The 23876-nt window shown below is 46.6% G+C and overlaps 1 non-coding gene across 1 annotated transcript; it reads right to left on the reverse strand.

Annotated features, from left to right (window-relative positions):
- Positions 1-1606: 1606 nt before the first annotated feature.
- On the reverse strand, positions 1607-1677 carry Trnag-gcc. Its single transcript has one exon. It is a non-coding gene; the product is annotated as a tRNA-Gly (tRNA).
- Positions 1678-23876: the final 22199 nt, after the last annotated feature.

A 23876-nucleotide genomic window follows, 5' to 3' on the forward strand; every position in this document is an offset into this window, starting at 1 on the left:
TTTAGCTGTACGTTTCCAATAAAGATATTGACCCCAACGGTGGGTATATTTTCGAGACATGTTCCGATTGCTTAAAAAGTGCTCGCTGCGCAATTCGACCCCCAACAATCTCGGTCTTTCTGACGCATCGTACAACGCGTCGGTCATGTTGTGCATTTGTCTCGTCCCTCACAATTTTCATGGGATATCATGGAGCCATCAAATACTTCCAAGTATTTTTAGCTATTCCGGACATCCATTTCCCCTTCTCTCTTTCTCTGCCATTTTCTACGGTGAAACGACGCTTGACCGCAATCTAACAACTGGCCAAACGTTCCGAGGTATTGTTTTCTTTCCTTTCAATGCTTAGTTGTTCACCACTATCCCTCGACAGAACAGAAGGCTGTCTGCATTTGGGACGTAAACCGCAATAGTTATGAAATGGAACTTAAAAGACTCGAAAGCCAGAAATGCAACTTCTGAAAAAACACCAAAAGCCCCCGCAGGAGGCGCGCAACGATTTATGGGAATGCCCTGTACCACATGCACGCACCTTCTTGCTTCCGCATGAATTAAACACGTGACACTGGAGAGAGCGAGGGAAAGAGAGCGTCGCACAGTTGGTGACTTGCCCTCGCCTGCGTATTCTCCGTCGCCTCCAAAGTCGCCTCCGTCGTCTGCTACAGACAGTTTTGTGCATGTCGTTCCCAGCCTTCCTTTCGTCGCCGCGAACGGCGCAGCACGCTTTTCAAAATATTCATCCGTTTTAGTACTCAACATTTCGCGATGAAATGCGTTATAACGTCCCGATCACATATTTGACAGAGTGAGAGGGAAAGGTCATCAGATATGCAGAGCTATCTTTCTCTTGAAATAATGTATTACGTCTCCGCTGCATAAAAAATATGGAGAGTGATCTATAACCGTTCAAGTATTACCTGCATCAGGCGGCAGGTAATACTGGTACTACGCAGATCAAGTTTTCAGCCAACTGGCTACCAGTATGCAGTAGGCTAGGTAGTGATTTGCTCCAGCAGTCTTATTGTACTAGCCATAATTACTTCCTAAAGTAGGACATTATATAAGAATTTTAGTCAAACCTTTCCGCTGTTTAAGCTTCAGCACAAAAATCTGGACTATTTGTAATCGCGTTCACCAAGTTCATGTGTTGTCTTTCTTTATTCTTGATGTTATTTTTATTTCAGTTGCATGTATGTGCATTTTTCGCGTGCGGTATTATGTAATGCCCCCATCAGAGTTCCTGGCAGTGAAATCAATTAAAAGAAGCACCATGCACAAAATGACTTCCGCCTGAGCGTTGGCTTCACTGCAAAAGGACAACAGTTGCGGTGAAGCCAGACGCAGTTTGTCCAGGGAGCCGACGGAACTTGTTTTCATCCTCCCTCCAGCTAGGGAACTTTCGGTTAACTACACGGATCAACCATAATTCGTCTCAAGATCCATTCCAGAACGCGGCGTAGTACGCAAACTTTACATATAAATATATATATATATATATAATGTTGTCCCCTTGGGGTTTGTGGAAAATGGTGTCAAAAGAAAAAAAAAAAAAAAAAGAATAGTAAAAAAAAAAAAAAATTAATAAAAAATAAAAATAAAAAAAAGATGCGTCGGCCGGGAATCGAACCCGGGCCACCCGCGTGGCAGGCGAGTATTCTACCACTGAACCACCGACGCAACGAAGGAGACGGCTTGCAAACGGTTATATAAAGACCGGTTTTGGCTGACGTACGACCTGAATTTCATTTTCCTTGTATGTGGACGACCGACGGAGAGCGCGTATCAAACTCGTATGCACGTAAGGGGTCTTGCGACGGCGTGGAATACGTTTGTTGCGGGGAACGCTTTCTTACCATATTTTCTGCACTGTAATCGGCGGACTTTCCATGTTTCAAAGTTTAAGTTTTTCGCGATGCGCACAATCTACAGGTAGAGGCCGTACAATGTTTTTTTCAGGATATTTGATTATGACGAGGGATGAAGAATTCTGTGAATGACCAAGTATGTTAATAATAATCTCTCTGTTATACAGAGCCCTTTCTGCGCTAATAAAGGTGTTTTTTTAGGTGTGCTGCGTAGGAAAGTAGCGGACTGTAGCGTATGTGATCGAACGCAAGTGCTGTGCATTTGTGTTAGCGTTACGTGTTCCAGACTGCGCGTGCGCGGAAACCGAACTGCAGTATGGGATTGGCGGCGATGGCAACGCGTATTCGTGGTGTGGAGCACGCAACGCTAACGCAGTCGCACAGCGCTCGCGTTTGCTCATTTTCGCAGTATTAAATCTCTTTATTTTCTTATTTTTTGCTTCGGAATGGTATCAGGTGTGGATTATATGCACCGAGTGTACAGTGAATAGAAATACCTTTTTTTTTCCCCGAAATTTGTTAATTCGGGCTACATTCTGGAGTAGTCAAGAAAGTATGGCACGTATGTTTACAACATATATTAAATATACGTAAACTAATATCTAAATATACTGATAGCGTTTTCCAAATAAACAATTATATATAAATATATATATATATATATATCTAATATCGCCATTAAACTATATATATATATATATATATATATATATATATATATAATTTAATGGTGAATTAAGAAAAGAGGCGCAAGAAAAAAGAGTAAGGCGCCGAAAAAAAACGTATGTTATTTTACAAGAATAATCAAAGCTAGACACAAGAGCGCTTGATACGCGGAGAGTGCATTTAAAATGACGGAATAAAAGTCAGAGTGAAACAGAAGAATTAGCAAAAAATGTTAAATGGAAAATAGATTAAAGAATTAAAAATAAAAAATAGGAAAGTGGCCTGACGTCCGTCTAAGTATCGGCAGTGGCACTGTCTTCCTCGTCCTGAAGAAGACAGTGCCACTGTCGAAACGTCGACGGACGTCAGACTCCTTTCTTATTTTTATTTTAGAGCGCATATCTTAGGCGTCGGCGCTGCTTAACCCGAGGTTAACCAGCGCCGACGCCGACGCTGCTTAACCTCGGGTTAAGCAGCGTCGGCGTCGGCGTCGGCATAACCGCGTGGTGCATTATAGGTAAATTTCCCCGCTAAATTTAGCGGAAAATTTCCCCGCTAAATTTAGCGAAAAAATTTCACCGCCAAATTTAGCGGGAAAAATTTCCCCACTATATTTTGCTAAAAAATTCCCCCCTAATTTAGCGGAAAAAATTAACGCTAAATTTAGGGGGAAAACTTTCCCGCTAAATTTTGCGGAAAATTCCCACGTTAGATTTAGCGGAAAATTTCCCCCTAAATGGGAGGAGAGCAGGAGAAGAGAAGGGGCATAGCCTCCTCTCCGTACCTTCCCTCCTCCTCCTCAACAGCTGCGCTCTAATTCGGCGTTACAGGGGATTGTAAACGTCCTTCATTTTTTTTTAACGGAGTTCAGTTAGACGAGCGCCGTCTTCACCTTGTATTAATCAGGCTGTGCGTACATTGGATGAGGGGATAAGCGTCCTAGGATGTTGGCTAAAACCCTAAAGTTTGTAAATTAACGTTTTGCTTATTGGTTTCGGACGTCATGCAATTGCAGTGTTGGCGGCAATTATTATTAGAATTTAGATTCGGGGGAGCCCGGCCATGACAAAATGCCGTATGAGGAGAGAAGGCCCCAGCAAAGTGGAAGATTTTTTTTTTTTTTTTGGAGGGGGGGGTGGGGGTTAAGGGGCCGGGTTTTATGACCCCCCCCCCCCCCCCCCCCCCCCCCTGGCTACGTGCCTGCGCCGGACCAAATAAAATATTTTGTAATATTATCGTTCTAAGGTTTTCCAGCCCGATTTAAAAATTGGATGCAGTAAAAGCGCCGGAAACCCTGACACCACCACCTAGTATAATCAAAGCCTGTGCACGAATTTTGACATCGTCAGAGTGAGATCGATGAAAGACAGCGATTGGATACGAGCGCTGCGTGAGTGCTCGGCTGGGCATCGCATGCAGTCAGCGCGTCGAAGTACGCTCGTCATCGGTCTCGGGTCCAATTGCTGAGATAAAGTTACAAGAGTGACGTACTGTCGTCCCAGTGACGCCGTCACTTGTGCAATCGGCGTACTTACCGAGGCCACGCTGCCGAGATAGTGACGACACGACTGAAACGACTACGTTGCCCTTCCAAGCGTCACTGTGGGCAGGTCTTGCGGCTCTCCTTTTGAGTGCAATTTTGAAATTGGGTTTAAAAAACGTAAAATGTATCAATTAACATATATAAAAAAACTATTACACATTCGCAAATTATTTTAACTAATCTGGCCTCTAGCTGTAATTGCCGTCAATACTGAGATTTCGACATAACCCCTAAAACCAATTATTAAAAAAAAATATACTAACAGATGTTAGTTAATTAGCCAACTTACCACGACGATTATTTTGTATCTCTATTTTTATTGTTAATTATTCATTATATTTTTCATTTATGAATTTATTTCTGTGAGTTCTTACGTTGAACTTTTACTTTTATTCGGTCATTTTTAAGTGTATCTAGCGTTCTTGTGTATAGCTTCGATGGTTCTTGTAAAATATATAACTTTTTTTCGGCAGCATACTCTTTTTTTACTTTTCTTAATTCTTTATTAGATTAGAATTTTTTTGTATCATGCCACGGCTGCTGTGTCTGCGCACCTTACTTTAGCCTATATATCAACGGAAGCCTTTGTAAACCTTCCCCTTTTATATATATATATATATATGTGTGTGTGTGTGTGTGTGTATGTGTGTGTATGTGTCTGTGGCTGTGTGTGTGCTCAGTGCATATATATATATATATATATATATATATATATATATATATATATATATATATATATATTTGAAATATTCACAAGATATATTTATAACATTCACTGAATACATTTATCTTTGAACTATCTTATACATATTCTTACCTAACTGCGTTTATAATGATTACTAGATCTATTTATAATATTCATGAAGATCTTAAATATTTATAACGCAGTAATTCCCCACAATTCATTGCCACCGACGAAAGGAATCCCAGGTATATCATACTCGTTAAAATAATCTAAAATTCCCAAGTCTTCATTGCCGCTCCCCAACGTTGTCATGCCTTAGCGCACAGAGTACGGGGAAGAGAGGACCCAGCTCTGAGAGAATCTAGAACAGTCCACTGAGAGGGACCTCGTCCGAAACGAGCTCGAGGCTGCGACATTCCTCAATTATTGAACTCGTCTAGGTGTATCACGGGGCTTCCACGAAGTCTCTGCAACATCGGTGGTTGCCACGCACGACCCCCCATATGAGGGGTTTCGCGGCGCGTTGCCATTCCCAGACGTGCCCGCGGCACGCTGTAGGCTGTCAGGAATCCCAGTTTAAATTAATCAGCAAGCGCTTCTGCCCAGTCACTGCCAGACGAGCGCTGCGTGAGTAATGAGACAGACATCGTTCAAAGTATTACGTCAGGCACTCAATTGATGGGCGACATGCGGGGCGATGCTGATCGTAGCGAATTTCTCGGAAGCAGACTTATTCAGTGCGCCGCGCAAGTTCGTCTGCTTCTTTTGCAGGGATTGTGGTTACTTCAAGACGCCGAGCCCCGATTGACTCTGATCGATGGAAAGTGGGCAGACCTCAAGGCAGCTTTCTTTCAAGTCTACCCACTATCCTTCTAATCACAGCCAATCAAATCTCGGCGTTTTAACGTCCCAACAATCCCCGCAAAAGAAGCAGACGAACTTGCGCGCTGCTTATTCTTGAAAAGCTTTTTTTCTTATAGTTTTTTTACGGGGTTTGTGTTGAATATGGTTTATTACATTCACATCGAGGGCACCAACAACCTCGTGCACGACTGATGAAATTCCCAGACCGTTTACCATGCCGGACGGAACGCTTCCATGAGTTTGCCGCTGGTTGGCGAGGAGGCGGCTAGGTGGCGTAACGAAGTCCTTTCCCCGGAATCGCAAAGCTGTCAAATTGCCGGGTCGTGTAGTCGCACTCGGGAGTAAAGAGCCCGTCTTAAACAACTACGAGAGTTCCTAAAGATAGTGAAGGTTCGTGGTTAATCTTTCTCACGTTCTCTGAAGCCGATGTCGCACTGCTAAAGGTCCGTTCACACACTCGCGACTCCTTGGGACCGAGTGCCCTCAAAACCTCTTAACACCTCTCACGACGAGAGAACACACTGACACGCTGGCGCCATCTATGCTATGACCCTGGAACTACCTCGTTGTGTTAAGATGCGAATACGAGACAGGACCTCTATGTCCTTGAACGGTAGAACAACCCGCAGTATTGGGCAACACGAGGCCGCCTACGGACGACACACGCGCGCGACAGTCCGGAACAAGAGCCACCTCTCGTACCGGGACGTGAGAAAGCCTCGTTCTCGTGCCGTACCCCCCGCGCCTGCATGCGTCCGCCGCTTCATTTTGCAGCTGGTGGTCGCGTCCCCGGAAGTTGCGCCACACTTCCGGTAACCTTGCCCGCCGGACACGGAGCCTCCGCGGGGAGTCCTCCCGGTCGCTTTCAACACGCGCCGGACTTGCCCGGGCGACGAGTGCGCGCGAGTCGCCGAAGCCTGATGGGCCTTCGCGCCGGACGAAGGTCGGCCGCGCCGCGTAGGGACCGTTTATAATAATGCGCCGAATGCGCGCCACTTTCTGATGGACAGGACAAACGAAGCGCCTGCCCCTTTTGTTTCGTAATTGTACGAGCGTGCCTGCTCGCGTCTCTATGTGCACGCTTCGCCTCTACACTCCTCGCCCTTCTCCCGTCCTCACTCCGGGACATACGAGGGAGGACTCGGCCTGGACCTCTGCCTCGCTCGCCACTTTGGAATCTTCATTATTTCTCGGTTTCTCGAAAAAGTTCGAATGATGGTACGAAATGTCGCTGTTGAATCCGACGAGTGTGACGCGTCGGACGATTTGTTAAACAGTCCGAGAGTACCGGTGCTCGAATTGCGTACAGCGGAAAGGCGCAAAAGGCAAGGACTCAACATTGTTCAACGGGCCCTTCCGTTCTATGCGTGGCTGTGAAATGCATATTTAAGTCCAGACCAGTGATTTTTTTTCAAAGAATGGCAGGTACAGAGCATGCTTAAGTTAGCGCAAGCACGCAGTTTTGTTTTCACGTCACAGCTGAAAGGCTGTCACGCAAGATACTAGTGTTGCAGAATCAATTAACATCCCCAACTTTCTGGAACATCAGCCCCTCGGCGCATGCACTAAATTGAGAATTTCAACAGAACAACAACAAACATCGTAATGTTCCCCGGGAATATTTTAGACCACAGTCATAGAAGATCAACAAGCACTAGTTAAACTTTTGGACGCGTACAATATTTATTCCACGGCTATACAATTTTTCTTCATTCAATTTTATGGCTTACATTCACAAAATTATCAATTTCTGCTTTCGTTGACGGAAGATCGTAATGTTCCCCAGGACTGTGAATGCCTGGGTATCATAGAACGCAAATTAATTAGAATTATGATATTTCCTCGAAAACATTTTACTCCACTGAATGTTCCAGAAAGTTAGCCATGTAAATCAATCTTTATTTATTTATTTATTTATTTATTTTGCATGGCGAGCTGGAATTTTTTTTTTTTTTTTTAAAGATCCAAAGGCACAAAAGCTGGAACAAAGTCACCTGACAGACGACTCTGTTTCGGCTGTTTGATTGTGGCAGAAGGTGGTCTTGTGAGGTTACAACTTAGGAAGTAACGTCCATCTTACGACACCAGAAGGTACGGGTAAGGTTCGAAAAAGCACGAATAGTGTGCTCGCGCGCGCACTCACCGACAACGCAAACAAATTGAAATAAGGAATCGATGGCGTACGCGGGGGCGTTTGTATTCGCAGGAAGCCGTGGGCGTGACGGGCATACACGAGCGCGCTTTGTGTACTTGGTTGCGTCATTGGTGGGATGTGAGAGAGGCAGCCCATGGACATCAAGCATGCATGCTTTGGAATGAATGTCTGCAAACGTTCACGAGCATGACCGCAAGCAAACTTCTAAAGAGAATACGCCCTCGCTCCCTCGCTTTCCATAGAACTCCGAAGGGAGTTAACTCTGAAGGTTGAGCGTGGTGCCACTCGGCGCAAATGAGTTGTTTTTTTGTAGACAGCGTTCCTCGTGACAGATTTCAACACCAGCGTCCGGGCCCCGCGAAGCAACACTAATTTTGCCGAATATGCCACTCGATCAAGCATACAAACTGTGGCGTACCAGGACACAACCAAAAATAATCGTATAAAGCGAGCTCGGGCGCCCCGAGCAAACTCGGGGCGAAGGTAGCGGTTCTCGTTTCAGGAAGCCAGCAGAAAGTGCCTGATGATGACCCAACCGATCGCCACGCTTGAATGAAATTTCGATAAACTTTTGATAAACCGGGCTCGCACCTGCGAACATTGCGCCCAAGTAACCCCGGGCGCGGAGCGAGGCGCGAAGCCTGCTCCCGAGAGCTCGCATTTATACTCGACAAGTGCAGCTGTTGCGCCGCTAACAAACGAGCCCCCCGAATCGCGGAGGCCGGTGAACTGCTTCGGGACCGCTCGCCGCTTTCTGGACACGGAGCCAGCGGGGCGTTCTAATCGAGAACTTCGAGGGATCCGGCAGACTGTGTCTGACTCCGAACAAAATGGTAGCGGAAAAGAAACGGAAAAAAGAGGGATAAAAAAAGTAGTGGCACGGGACGGTTGCTGACTTCGTGAGAGCGGGAGATCACGGTATCGGATATAGGAGTACTGTAGCAGACACGGTGCTAAACGGATTGGCAGCAACCTTTAATTATTTGTTTTCTATTTATTTGTGGCCTAATTATATTCTCGTACCAACGTTCGATTCCCCTAGTGTAAAATAAACACTCTGTCCATTTATTAAAACAATTTTTCGCATAAAATAATATTTTGTCTCACGCGGAACAATATGCTCTAGACCAGTCATGCGCCTATCTTTTCCTACGTGACCACGCTCCCGCCCGCAAGTACGCGCGAAGAACTGGGTGAGATGATGGAAAGGAAGTGGTTGGTGGGTCTGGCGAGCGCTTGACTCCCAGCTCACAGTCAGCTTAGAGGGGAACGGAGCATAGAGCTTGCGCAGCTTTGAGCTCGTCTAGAGTAAACGCAATCGCCCACAAGACGTTGTGGTAACGGCCACGTTCTCTGCTCGCTTGGGTAACCTGCACGGGCATGTTGCCCAAAAGCATATATACAGGTGCGAAAGTATTTCCAGCTTTGGATTGCGTGCGCTTTACCCTCTTTTCAGAACAATGAACACGCACACGCTGGGCTGCGGAGACTTCGCACAGGCTTGTGGATTTCTAAGTGTCTCTACAAACAGTAACAGCCCCAACCTGCGACAAAAATAGCATTGCTCGAAGTAGACCCGCGCCAGACACACCAAAATCTACCAAATGGCAGCTGCCAGGAAAACTTTTGTGGAAAAAGGATAAGGTGCGCATGACTGCAGGCAAAGACTGCAGGAAAAAAAAAATACAAACGCGGCAGGAACTGCCGCGTCTGTATTTTTTTTTTTCTGCTCGTTCAATTAAGCACATGAAGTGATTACCAAGGCTACATGCCTATGGCTGTGTTGTGTAGTAAGCTTTAAATGAAATAAACATTATTCTCCCGCTTCTCGCTTCGTGATTCAGCGTTCTTAATGGCTAACGCCGCACTTTCATGGGCTGCGAAGTGGTGTTAAAGTGCCCGAGCATTGCCATGTCCTGCGCTTTTAGAGCTGCCGGTGAATATAGCATAATTGGCAGTGCGGATCCCTGCTCATCAGTCTCGGCCTGCTCCGTAAGTTGTTAAAGGTATGCTAATCACACTTGTCTACAACGCGCGAGCGTGCGGCTTTCTCGGGGAGCGCTAGACTGGTGGCATTCGCGGAAACTAAGCTAGTCACGTGGCGCAACATGGAACGGCCCGCTCGAGGGGTGTCCTGCCCACTCTATGAGCCGGCGGCGAACGCGGAAGGCTGCTCGCACGCTCTTTACAAACATCATTGCTCGAACAATAAACAAACTAATGCATGAAGGTGTATCAACGATGTCGTCATCAAAAGACAAAAAAAATATCATAAAGCACTTTACTTTAATCGCTTATCAAGCTGATAGAGTGGGCAGGACACCCCTCGAGCGGGCCGTTCCATGCTGCGCCACGTGACTAGCTTAGTTTCCGCGAATGCCACCAGTCTTGCGCTCCCCGGAGTAAGCCGCACGCTCGCGCGTTATAGACAAGTGTGATTAGCACTGTACCTATATGCTGGCAGTGGAAGCGCGGTATTAGACGGCAAAAAGCGCAAAAGCGGCCGCCGAACAACACCGCCCCCGAAGCCGGACCAGCGTGACACACTGGTTCGTCTTCGGGGAGCGGTGTTCTTCCTGGAGCATATATCGAGGCCAACTACAAATGTCGTATTCGTGCTAGCTCTATAGCCACGGCACGTGCACACATCTCGCTCTGCTAGAACAATCAAATTCACTCTTGAATTGCGCGAAAACGGGCCTGATCACGTGATGCCTTTTCCTGATAACAATGCGAGAACACACAAAACATGTACGAGTTGTACGTCGCGCTGCGCGGTTCCAATCTTGCGTCCGCCACGGGCCACGCCCCCCCCCCCCCCCCCCCCCCCCTTCCCGCCGTGCGTTCGTTCGTTTGCGCAGATAAGGGAGACGCGGCCGCGGTCAACGTTGCTGCCACCGCCGCAACGGTGCAGCTCGTAAACAGGGGCCTACTTTTCATCTAGATAGAAAGAGAAGGTGTAGAGTAAAAAAAAAAAAAAATCAGTTGCGGGATATCGTGAAGAGACGTGCATTTCTCCCCCCTGTACCTTTCCGCATTCACACTGGGCTAAAACAACATTCTCAGAGTCGGATGTGCGTGCGCCCAAAAAAACGACAACAACAACAACAACAGTGTGTTGTTGTTGTCGCTCGACCATGTAAAAAAAGAAAAAAAGACCATACACATTTTTACGAAAAATAAAATAAAAAGAAGAAAAAAACAGGATGCACGAGAGGTGTCTGTTTACTGCCACCTCGGTGTTGTGCGCGTTTGTTGCAGTTGTCTCTGACTAGACTGCGTTTTACATGTGAAACACTATTTTTCTTTCTTTTTTTACATTTTAACGGAAACCAGCAGTACGGGCGTAGGAGCTCGAGATGCATCATGGTTGTCGATTTATTCAACAGCAGAGCTAGCTGGCGTGCTGACTCACCGTGCTTGGGCTGTAATTTTAAGGAGTAGGCATTACCAGTGGTCTGCCAGTATACATGTATACTCGACATTGTAAGCACTGTGGACGGAAAGGATTCCACGTAATCGCCAGTGAAGTTCACATTTTAACAAAAATTCTAGTGTCTTACTGGGTGATTTTTTCGAGAATTTTGAAAAAATCCTCTTAAAGCAGAGCTTATACACTAATTGTACATAAAAAATTTGCTCGTTCGGTGGTTTCAATACGGCTCAAAACAAGTCCAGTTGTATTGATGCGCTGTGCATTAACTTCATCCTTCTTATCATGACCTAGTACACTTGACGAAGAACGCATAACGCCACTTCCGTTCCCACAATACCACGACATCCATCCGGGAGTCACCGGTCTAAAAAGTACCCTTGTGAAAAATCTTATTTGTATAAGAAATTTCTTGGGTCCAATAAGCGCATATGATGAAATAAGATAATATAAGAATATATAAGTTGTAAGAACATATGAGAAGATACAACAAGCATAAAAAGGTTCTTATAACTTTTTGCATTATCTTATATTGTTTCCATATGTTCTTGTGGGGCTATATTACGTTGGTATATGATTTTATTTGATCATATGTGCTTATTGGACCAAGAAATTGCTTATAGATTTTTTTATTAGAGTGATCTCTGCGAATCCCGGACAAAAGCTCACCGGACAAAAGCTCAACGGACAAAAGCTCACCCATTTTTTCACAGACTCGGACAAAAGCTCACCCATGTTTTCACAGACCCGGACAAAAGCTCACCACGAGAAAATTTCATGTTGGTCTTAACGCGAGTGCGGACAATTTAGGTGCATGCGTGCGACACAAAAAGGCAACGATAAATTAAATCTGACAGGCGCATGGTTTGTTGATTTTAGTAGAAACAAGTTTATTTATCGATTGGTTAGAAGCGAATACAGTCCCCCACTAGCTCCAGCAGTCTTGGTAGATCTCGATGTACATGCAAGCCCTCGCAAATATTTCTAAGACGATTCTGCAGGTGCAGAGTAATTTTTCGCATCCGCTTTACGGTGGGCTCTCCTCTCCGGGATTTTGTCAATGCCGTGGCAACGAGCGCCTGATTTTGCTGTAGGCATTCAATCAGCCTCAAGAAGCTTGGATGGGCGTGGCCGACGAGCTTCTGGAACCCGGTACTCTACCTTTCGCAGGTGTTGCTCATCCGGTCTTTATCTTGAAAAGTGGTGTCGTACATATTCCACTGTACCGGGGGAAACTCCGGTCGCCGTCGGCGCAGAGTCAGGCGAAGGGATGATTTCGCTCTGGGTGCCCCCGCAGATGGAACAGAAGCATAACGGAAGCGGCCGTTGAAATACGTGCAATCAAAATAGTCCAGCAGGTAGCCGATGTCACCTGTAGACTTTTCCCTGGTGGTTAGTTTTTGTGGAACAAGCTGTGGTGGAAGGAACCCGAGCCTATCTAAAATCCTGCACAATTTTTTTTTTTTTTTAATTGGTCATCTGTCTTGTACTTTTCCAAAAGGCCGAACTCCCGCTCTTTCAAAGTATTTTTAAAAAATTCGCTACTGAATGGTGGATGAGGTACAAGTTCTCCTAAAAATGGTCCAATGTCCATTGCGTCCGCACTTTATTTCAGCCCGTGTTTCACCCGGGTAGGAAAAAAAAAAGAAATCGAGGTGAGGTTTTGCCCGGGTCTGTCAAAAAAAGGGGTGAGCTTTTGTCCGGGTCTGTCAAAAAACGGGTGAGCTTTTGTCCGGTGAGCTTCTGTCCGGTGAGCTTTTGTCCGGTGAGCTTTTGTCCGGTTACCGATCTCTGCAGCGGTCTGCCACAGACTCCAAGCGAGTTTTTCCTACTTGTGTTCCTTCGTTTGACGGAACCAAGGGGGTTCTTACGTCGTCAAGAAAACGTACTGCTTTACATATGATCTTAGAGCTTTTCACCACCGCAATACGTGTTACTACACGATCGGTCGTTTCATCGTACGAAGCACTTTACGTTAATGTCCTCCGAGTGTCCCTGCGGCATTAGTCGCATAATCTAGAAATCTCACTACTTAAAAAAATAAGTTCTGACCTGACTTAAAAGTCGACGCTAACTGGATATTGCCCACGCCGTCTCTGGCACGCCAAGTACCCAGAAAACGTAATGGTAGGCACACAATATACATATAAATTAGCCTAATTTACTAGTGATCCACTGGCAATTACGTTTGGACGGAAAACGCGCGGATCTTGGGTTCTAGATGTTTTCGGGAATAACCTTTGATATTGAGAAACGAATAGTTCCAATGAGATCCACATATTCCAGCTACCTTCTCTCGATACTTTGCCGTGCCTTCGTCGTTTCCTTTTTTTTTTTCATATTATCAAGAGTTTTTTTAAAGTTTTTTTCGTTGTCGATATCTTAATATGGAGGACATTCAGATAAACTTCCCGATTTCCAGACTCGTTCGTCGCGCTCCCCAGACTTTTGTTACATCTTCAAGAAGAAAGCCAAACGTTCTGAGAAATATTTGTATACTGCATCAAGCCTCAAACTCGGCGGAGGCGCCGTCGTTACGAATTATGTTGTGCGCCAGTTTTGTTTTTATCGCTTCCGCTTTTTGCGAAGCAATCTAAAATTAAAAAGAAAACGGATTCACGGCGTCCATTTATCCGGTACTCCGTATCTGTCGACGGAAGTTTGAGTCGTTTTCGAAAGACCATGCACCTTATCTGAAATGCTGACTCTGAGTCCCTGAATTTCGGTATCCGTTACCAGTGAAATCTGAGAAACGATTACATCAGCTGACAATGTTCGCTCGTTTCGGAGCAATCCGATACACTCAGTAAAGACTAAGAATCGCTGGATGAATATAGCGTTATGCTAGATACTTGAAAGACGATATGGGCTACACGGCCCTCCGTGGTATTAATATATTTTAACCCGTTTGTGCGTGAGAAAGCTTTGGTTCAGACAAAGAATAGAATGCGAAGTTGAGGTCTCATTTTTTGAGCTTTGACAAGTTGGGACATAATGCAACTTGTGGGGATCGGGACAGTAGAAAGAAGACAGGTCCGACTATCGCAGCTCATATTGCCCTGAGTGCTTGCAGGCCTGAATTCTGGCGTCTATGTGCGTGTGCACGTGTTAGTGTGCGTGATTATTGTAGTATGTTGCCTAACCAACAGCTGCGGTTTTTTTCCCAGCTCAAACTCGCTATCATGACGCGAATGCGAGAACGGTTCACGCGCAAACTATAACCGTAGAAAAACGCACACTCTCGCAGTAAATATTGCGCCACTACACACACTCACCGCCTCGCAACGTAGTGACGTGTCCTCTTCCAAGGTCGGAAGAAAACGAAGCAAGAAAACGAGAAAGAGCTAATTTCATCACAACGCGGCGCGCACTCCCTCCTTGGCCAATAAAAACAACAACACAAAGCTCGCGATAAGCGCCCGCGTGATCCCCGAACGATGGGTCTGTCTCAGAAACAATGCCTCGCCGGGGGACGGGCCGTTGAGAGATGGGACGTTCCAACTCGTCGTCACAAAAGCAAATAACCCCCTTTTGGAAAGCAGGCTCGATCGCCTCACGCGTCGCCCGAGCGGCGATCGGCTGCCATTCATGCTGGAACGTTCGCTCGCCGCCGACAACCGTCCGGCGAGTGGGCAAGGAGGCGGAGCTTTTACTTATACGCGGATATTACGAAAGCAGTGAAGGCCGCAAGGCGACACTCCGCAATGTGTATACGGAGCGCAAGTTCGTCTGCTTCTTGCACAGGGGTTGCGATGATGTCACAACGCCGAGCTCTTATTGGCTGATTGCAAAAAATAGTGGGTAGACATTAAGGCATCTAGCATTGAGGTATATACCCCCCTCCTTTCAATCGAAGCCAATCAGAGCTCTGCGTCGTTCTGACGCCACCGTAACTCCTGCGCAAAAAGCAGACGACTTGCTCTCCGCATAGAGTTACCGACAGCTTATGAAACGCAGGCCTATTATGATCCTTGCTTTGTCATTTGTTCTTCAGCGTTAGTATTGACCGTATTCTGATTGACTACGGAGCGACCATAGGCAGCTCGAAACTCGCCACACCCTCCCTCTCTTAAGTTATCTATAAGCACACTTGAGCCTGTTACTTGAAAAAAAAAAAAACTGTAATGAATTTAAATTACAAATTACCGAGCCTCAAATGCAATGGATTACCGTTACATGTTCTTTTCGTTGAAATGTAACGGATTACTTTACTCGTTACGTTACAAATTACTTTCCCGTTACTTTTTTCGTAAACTTATCAAGGAAACAATCAAATCAATTGATGCTTTCAGAATTCGTTCTGCAACACTACTTTCCATTTTTCATACGCCCGCATTATAGTAATGCTTGTAAAAATAAAACATTTTATTTAAAAGAAAGAATGTCGATGCACACGTAAAAGTTAACTAGGCAGCGAAGGTTGCAACCACACCCGCCAACCCGCTGACTTACGGCAACGGGAAATGATCTCAGGAATTATGCGGAGAAAACTAGCGGCGCGCATGCTCAGTAGCAGCGTCTACTTCCGCTAGGATATTCGGAAAGAAGGAACCGATGTACGAAAGCTCTTTTTTGAAACGGGTCGTTCAGGCGTAGTTCTAGTGGTTCATAATCATCTAGTGACCGGTCATACAAAAAATCGTATTTTCTTTCTGGTTATTTTCCTCTTCACGATGTTTTCTATTTTGTTGAACTTGCTACATTTATGCTGCTGAATTACTTGCGCATATTGCTCAAGTTTCTTTATTATGTTCATATTTTTAAAAAGTTACGAGTAATTAAAGTAATCCGCTACCAAAATTAGTAACAAAATTGCATTAACAATTGCTGCCGCAAAAAAGCAGGGTGACAATTACAAAATTACTTGAAAAAGTAACAGATTACTTCCCAAGTCTGACTATAAGTAATACCTGTTTTCTGGGTTCGTGTGTTTTTCGTTAGGAATATGTTTTAAAATTAAATACTTGGTCGGAAAACATGTCATCATGACCGCTTGACACTATCTATACAACGAGAGTTTGGCCAGTTTGGTCTTCGGCTCATGGCTCTATGGCTTAATTTAGCGAGCGCCGTACGCACTGTACGTCTGGGCCGGCTTGCTAGAACAGCGTCTCAGCTGAGACTGGGTGAAAAAAAGCACCTCAAAGGCTGTTGCACACGAACTTTTCTTGGCATTTCCGGGTAGAGAAGTGAGCCCGCGCACAGCTTTATTCAGCGCTCAAAATGGGAAAGGGAACGCGCGCCTGTATACTTTCCACAGCATTGTCAAGAAAAGTTGTCGCGGAGTGAGAAGCGGTTCGAGTCCCGCTCAGCTCGCGCGCTGGCTTCGGCAGTGCTTTCTTTCACCCAGTCTCAGCTGAGACGCTGTTTCTAGCAAGCCAGCCTATACACCAACTCATGTTTACAAACAAACCGGAGCGACCCTAGCGGACGCCACCGGTGCCGCGCATGCGCGATGAGGGTGTGGGCAAGAAACTCGCCGTCGCCCATAAACAAACCATTGAAATGCGATGTTGTCGGCGTCGGTGTGAGTCCCCCTGTCCTTTTTCGCGTTCGCATTGTTGATTCTACGTCTTCCTGGCAAGGTCTGACTACTTGAGCGGCGTCAGCGAAATTACCGAGGCTCGTTACACCGAAAACTTCGCGTGAATAATGTGACATGCGGCGATTCATTCCGCGTGGACGCCGCAGAATGTACGCCAAAGCCTGAATCGCATGATGAGGTTTCGCTCGCAATTTTCATTCCGGACGTCGGTCGGGCTGCAAAAGCGTGAACCGTAGCTGAGATGGTCGACGTCGATGCTGAAAATTTCAAGCGGAATCGGACCAAGTGAATCAGGCATAACAAGTCGGTGATGGCCACTGGTAACAATTATCAATGCATCCTTGTATCTACTGTTTACATCGATCCTGGTTACCAACCTTCAAATTTGAAATTTTTTTTGGCCTGCACTTTATTCTTATCGCAAGTACCGGTCTCACGTTTGGTCTACGGGCCGGTGTCGTCTAAAAGAGCAGACGACAAGCAGAAACGTTTGAAAGAGCAGACGGCAGTTTAACAGGCGACCGTTTGAACTTGCAGACGCACTGAACGTAGTCCGCAGGTGGTCCGTACAGCCTCGCGGTTTTCCGCCGTTCATGTTAGATCAAAACAAATGCATTTGATGACCAGAAGTATCCGTGAATTCAATCCAAAGTCCTTCCCGCCCAAGCAATCGTGGTCGACGGCGTCTGGTTTTCCCTTTTCACGGCACATATCCACCTTCTCGGACGAACCGAGCACATGAAAACTGGCCTTCAAACCGTTCTCGACTCTTTTAGTACAGCCCCAGTCGCGGCGTTTCGACGAGAAGGCAGGTTTTTGTCAGGTTCCTTTCAAAACAACGCAGGAATACACGTCTCGCATGGGGACTTCTGCCCACAGCCCCAGACCGGAAGTGCGACCGACGCGCCACCACCGCGCCGTGACGTAACAGAGATGAGTTCGTGTATAGTCCGTTGCAACCTAAGAACGAAGAGCGAGGGTAAGACGGGCCGGGGAGGAGGAACTAGACGGAACGCTAAAGAGAGAAGAAAGTTTCCCCCTCTCTTCTCAAGCGTTCCGTCTGCTTCCTCCTCTCCGGCCCGTCTTACCCTCGCCCTTTGTTCTTAGGTTGCAACAGACTATAGGTAACCTAGAGTCCTTAATGCGCATCGTGCGTCGGTGTCTACACCTCTTGTCACACCGAAACGAGCAAGAGCGGAGGCAGAACCCAGGGTTCCTAGGTTTTACAGCGTGCGATTCTTCCTCCGCATGCTCCGAGCTGCGGTAGGACTACGCTAACTCACTCGGCTACCAATCCATCGTTACAGGAACATCTGGGCCGACCTGTTTGATAGTGGCAATGCGAGCGTAATGAGCACTACAATAATCAGTGCCTCCACATCAGCGTTTTTGAACTGACCTTCGTACTTTCGTACTAAACACGAGAGAAAAGAAAGCAGCAAAACCACCACGACCTAGATATATTTGCAACGCAGTCGTGTCCTCTTCGCCGACCTAGGGATTGTTATTGCTTCCTGTTGGCTATCCTACACTTCATATGTAGGCCACTACTACCACCCCCCCGCCACCCCCCCCCCCCCCCCCAAAAAAAAAAGAAGAAAAAAAAAAGGTAACACTTTACTTAAAAGTAGTTACGGTAGCGACTTCCCTAATTATTTGGAAAGAAGAAGGAGTTATCATTTCTTTTTAACCGTGTAACATGTAAGGCTAATTGGAGACCTTTACTGATGGACACTTAGAACCTTTTCGTCACTCCCAACCCGCATCGTATTAGCGTCACGATCCGGAAGTGCGAAAATGACAAGCGATGACAGACATTAGCAAAAGTACGGCCACCCCTATTGCCGAACACGCCAAAATCATCCGGCTGTTCCTAATAACCGTCGTTCGCAAACCTGATGAAGCTAGATCCGTGCGGTTCTGTTTTAGCTTAACCGTCTGCAAATTTAATCTCCTTAATTTTTGTATAAACGTACAAGTAAGAGCATTGACAAGTCTAAATGGACAGTATTAAAACACAGCAACGAACTAATCAACAGACATTCAGGTTGAAGATAGAAAATAACGAAAATAATAAGGCATTAGGTTTAGTGTAAAGTGAGACTGGCCGCATAACACTTTACTCGTTTCTCCCGAAACTCGGTAACCACGAGCAACGTAAGCTGATATCAAAGTGAGCAGCGACTAAACGGTGAATACTGCATCTTTATCTCAGAGGCCTGTACGAGCACGCTTGTCCTTGGAACGGAGGCACGTTTCTCGCCCCGGGTGTTGACGCGTGAGGCGCGAGAGTCCCTCCGTATTGGGGATATCAACTTGTTTCCCCTCTTCCTGCGTACCCCGTGTTTACGGGCCGCCGGGCTTTTTATAGCGCCACTGCGGATAAACAGCTCTCCCCGGGACGTAAAGAAAAATCAGCCACGTCGGCTCAATCACCCGCACTGCTAGTGTGTTGGGCGGCGTGCTCGAACGCGCGGCTGCAAGGTTGTGCTGCTCTACTTTCCGGGAGTCCCTCTCGTTATAAACCGAGTTGCCTTCCGGGCGGCCCAGTATAGGTTCATGGTTTATGATTTATAGCAGCAACAGAAGTGGTTGCGAGGTCAACGGGCTGACGGCTTATTCGCCACGTTGGGTGCAAAAACGCACGCAACGCAACCCCAGACTCGAGCTGCTCCAGCACACGTGGGAAGCAGAAAACCCTTTCCGAACGCTGTCTCGTTTTTTTTGCTCACCGTTATAGAGATGATCGTTTTTATTTTAACGCAGAATGTGCCACATGAATGGCACCTAACTATTTCCGGTTGCATACGGCGGATGGAAACCGATAAGCCGACTACCAGCCGAGTGTTGCCGCAGCGCTCGTCTCACCTGCTTGGACACCAGAGCCAGCCGAACGTCTCCTCGAATTTATCCCTGGTACTGCCGGCGGAGGAACAAACATCACGTGTTCAGACATACAGACCTGCTCTGCTCGGTGAAACGAGCGCGCTCCAGGCTTTTTTCCCAGAGAAGGAGCGCAAAAGAAAGCCACAAAAAAGGATAGAAAAAAAAAACATATTTACTTTTTCGCAACGGGTTGGAGGTAGTTCGAGTGTTTGGTTGTCTTTTGCCGCGACATGGCGCCAGGACTCTACTCGTTGCTGTCAAGTTCCAACCGTTCTATTTTCCAAATCTTCCGTGCTGCGTCTCACACTCCAACAGACTCTGAGGAAGTTACAACGGCAGGAGATGGCACCCACAAGCGAGACATTCACGGAGCGCACACACGCTTACCGTGCACGACACGGGGCTGCAGGTCAGCCGTGCGCACGGAGGCTTCGACGGGTGCTCCCTTTCCTCAACAGACCGGGTGAGGCTGTACAGAAAACGCTGCAATCCCATTGAGGCAGCGGATTCTATACCGTTCGTGCCACGCAATCTCCACGTTTCACAGTTTTCCCCACACTAAAACATCACACTCTGTGCTACCGCTGCCTTTGCCACATTGGTACCGTAAATGGGTGACTCTTTTTAACGCAGGATGTGTTACGTGGCTGGCACCTAACCATATCCTGTTAGGTGATGTTGACGTGCCGACTGCCAGCCGAACGGTGCCGACGCAGCGCTCGCCTCCGCACTGATTGGACACCGGTGCCAGCCGAACGTCTTCCTCGAGTGCCTCCGTGTCACTCATCGCGTGTTGAGACTTACTGCGCCTAGTGAAACCTGCGCGCTCCCGGCCACTTTTCCATAGAAAGAGCGCAACAGAGAGAGACAGAAATACAGAAAAAGAAAAGAGACTCATTTGCCGCAACGCTATGAGATAGTTCCGAGGGTGTGGTTCTCTTTTGCCGTGAGCTGGTGACAGGGCTTTGCTCGGCGCTGCCGCGTTCCAATTGTTCAGTTTTCCGCACGCTCCGTCTACTGAGTCTCAGGCTGCACCGGCGTTCGAATCGCAACCGCGAAGAGGATCTGCTCGTTTTCATCATCAACTGCGCGTGAACTTGTACTGCACCTTTAAGCAACCGCGTTTCCAATCGCTTTGCGGATGTGGTTGGGTCGCCAGTGTGATTGCGGCGTCACACTGCAGCAGGTTCTGAAAAAGTCGGATTTACACCGGAACCGCAGAAGATATCACACACGAGTGAGACGTTTTAGGGATCGCTCACGCTCCGTGGAGAGCTTACCATAAGGCCGTCATGCGCAATCCAGACTCCAGACGTGTATACAGTTTTTCCACGCTAAATGCTCGTTCACACAGATCTCTTTGACTGCGTTCGACTGCGTTAAGACTGCTTCCGTGGAACTTACGACGAGCCAGTGGGGAGCCGCTGTGCAGCACGACGCAACGCTGCGCAACGCAGTCGACGCAACTGTGTGAACGAGCCTTCACACATCACATGCTGTGTTACCACTGCCTTATGAAGGGCAAAGGGCCGACCTCTTTCAGCGTTGGTCGTTGCGCGCTTGTGTCACTGCGATTGGACACCCTTCACAAACTGTGCTATGTAAAAATTACTGAACTACAGTCGATATATATCAAATCCGTAATATGTTTCAGAATTTGTGTACCGTGATCAGTTACAACGGAATGTAAAACAAAACCGTTCGAGAACATTGAAAATTGGTGCGGGGATCGCCTACAATATTTCGTGTGCGTAATCATACTTATGAACTAAGTGACTAAAGCCGTCGCTAGGATCGTCATTGGACGATTAACCGTAAGCTTGCCATGACGTATTTAAGAAAAGACTACCTAATTTCGACCGTGGGACAACTGCCATGTGTCTAACGCATACCTCGGCAAATTCATTCATGAACTCGCTCATTCACCTTCATTCACATTCACGGCGTGAATCTGAATGGCCCTGAATGAATTCTTGAAATTGAAAAAAATCATGATGTGATGGTGAATTACTTTGTGAATTTGAATTAATTCGTGATGTGATGGTGAATGACTTCGTGAATTTGAATGAATTCGTGATGTGATGGTGACTGAAGTTGTGAAGTCGTGATGTGACGGTGAATGACTTCGTGAATTTGAATGAATTCGTGATGTGATGGTGAATGAAGTCGTGATGTGATGGTGAATGACTTCGTGAATTTAAATGAATTCGTGATGTGGTGTTGAATGAAGTCGTAATGTGATGGTGAATGACTTCGTGAATTTGAATGAACTCATGATGAGTTGCGATTGTGAATGACTTCGTGAAGTGAAGAATTCATTTGATGTGAATGACTCAATGAATTCGTGACGTGATGTTGAATTGCTGGTGAACACGATGAATCTGTGATGTGAGTGGCTCGTGAACTTGACAAGTTCGTGATGGGAAGTAATACCGTAAACTTAATTCTCGACGTGATAATGAGTACGGTTATGAATTCAGAATAGGCGGAAAACATGTGACGCAGGCGCTTGCTTGCTTGCTGGTTGTTTCCATCCTTCACCGCAAACGACAGGGACCCATTTGACTTTAGCGGTTTGGGCATCAGCCCCGCTGCGTAGCCGTGCGCGCCTCAGCGCGGTGGCCTTTTGTCGAGTCAGGTCCTGGTTTTAAGTGGCTGACACAAAATGGCGCCACAGTCCTATTCCACGAGAACTGCGAACTCGTGAAGGGCTACCAGCCGTGAAGTCAAATTTAGTCAGGATGAACCTGAATGACTTCATGAGTCATGCGGAATTCATGAAGTGATGGTGGATTCCGGTGAATTCGTGTTGACCGCGATGGTGAATAACTTCGTGAAGTGATGGTGAATTCAGATGAATTCGTGAAGTGATGGTGAATTCGGACTAATTCATGATGTGATGGTGAATTCACGATGGTGAATTCTGATGAATTCAGGGTGATGGTGAATGACTTCGTGAATTGGTGATGTGATTGTGAATGATTCAGTGAACTTGGAGGCGGCGGTGATGTGATCGGGATGAATTCTTGGCGCGGTTGAACGACATGATGTGAAGGGGATGAATTCTCGGCGGAGTTTGAAAGCCGTGATGTGAAGGGGATGAAGTTTTGGCCCGGCTCAACGCCGCGATGTGAAGGGCTACGAATTTGGGAGGTCAGAGTACCCTGTGACGTGAATGCGAATGAATTTGGAGGCGTGATTTTGTTTGTGATGTGATGGTGAATGAAGGGGCTCTAAAATGCCGACCTATGGTCTAACGTACAATTCGTATTTTAGCTGGGTGTAGAAAGGCAGGGGGGAGGGTATTTTGAAAGGGGTCGACAGACGAAACGTAACGTCACGGAAAGGTGCAACGTTGTGGACCAGTGTAACGTCAGGGAGGGAGCCTGCATATTCTTTCGCTAAGTTTAGCGGGGAAGTTTACCGTGCCTCGTCACGTAACCATATAATGTGACGTCCTGTCGACCCGTGACACCTATGAACGCAGAAGCCTAATTTTCTTTTACACGCACCATCAAGCAGTTAGAGCACGTGCAGCGTGCGCACGAAAATTAGCTGTCGGTCGCAATAGAACATTTTCACAAGACCGTCGAGCAACATTGATGGTCGCCATTCCTTGGACACAAAGCGCGTGATTGGCTTCGACTCCTGGCCGATTGCTGTCGCAGCACTCGTGTCCAATACGTGCTCACAGCACGGGATCAAGCGATGGCAAACTAACAAGAACGCAAATATATATATATATATATATATATATATATATATATATATATATATATATATATATATATATATATATATATATATATATATATATATATATATATATATATATGTATGCGAGTAGTTATTTTAGAACTTCTGGGTATTCGCTGCCGCGACTTCGCATGTTCCGCCAACTTCAAGAACTGCTCCGTAGTCAGCAAGAATCGTCACACACTCACAAGAGAAATCATCAAAGCAGCAAGTATCGTGAAAGGGAGTGGCACAACTGTTAGCAATTTTTCTATATTACTTTCCGAGAAGAAGTTGCGTATACTTCATCTCACCTTAGAGCGGACTAACGTCGGTCTCCTAACCTTTTGAAAAATAAAGTTATACCACCACCCCCACCTAACGGCGAAGGCTGTGCGAGCGCGAGCAGCTAGCTTCGACTGCCTTGACTGGAGCACTCGCTGCACGAGCGCTCGTGCAGTCGCCGAGGTTTCATCCAAAGCAACTAGCTCGGGCTTTT

The sequence above is a fragment of the Ixodes scapularis genome, unplaced genomic scaffold (genome assembly GCF_016920785.2).
Source record: "Ixodes scapularis isolate PalLabHiFi unplaced genomic scaffold, ASM1692078v2 PGA_scaffold2__306_contigs__length_199485367, whole genome shotgun sequence".
Taxonomy (NCBI): domain Eukaryota; kingdom Metazoa; phylum Arthropoda; class Arachnida; order Ixodida; family Ixodidae; genus Ixodes; species Ixodes scapularis.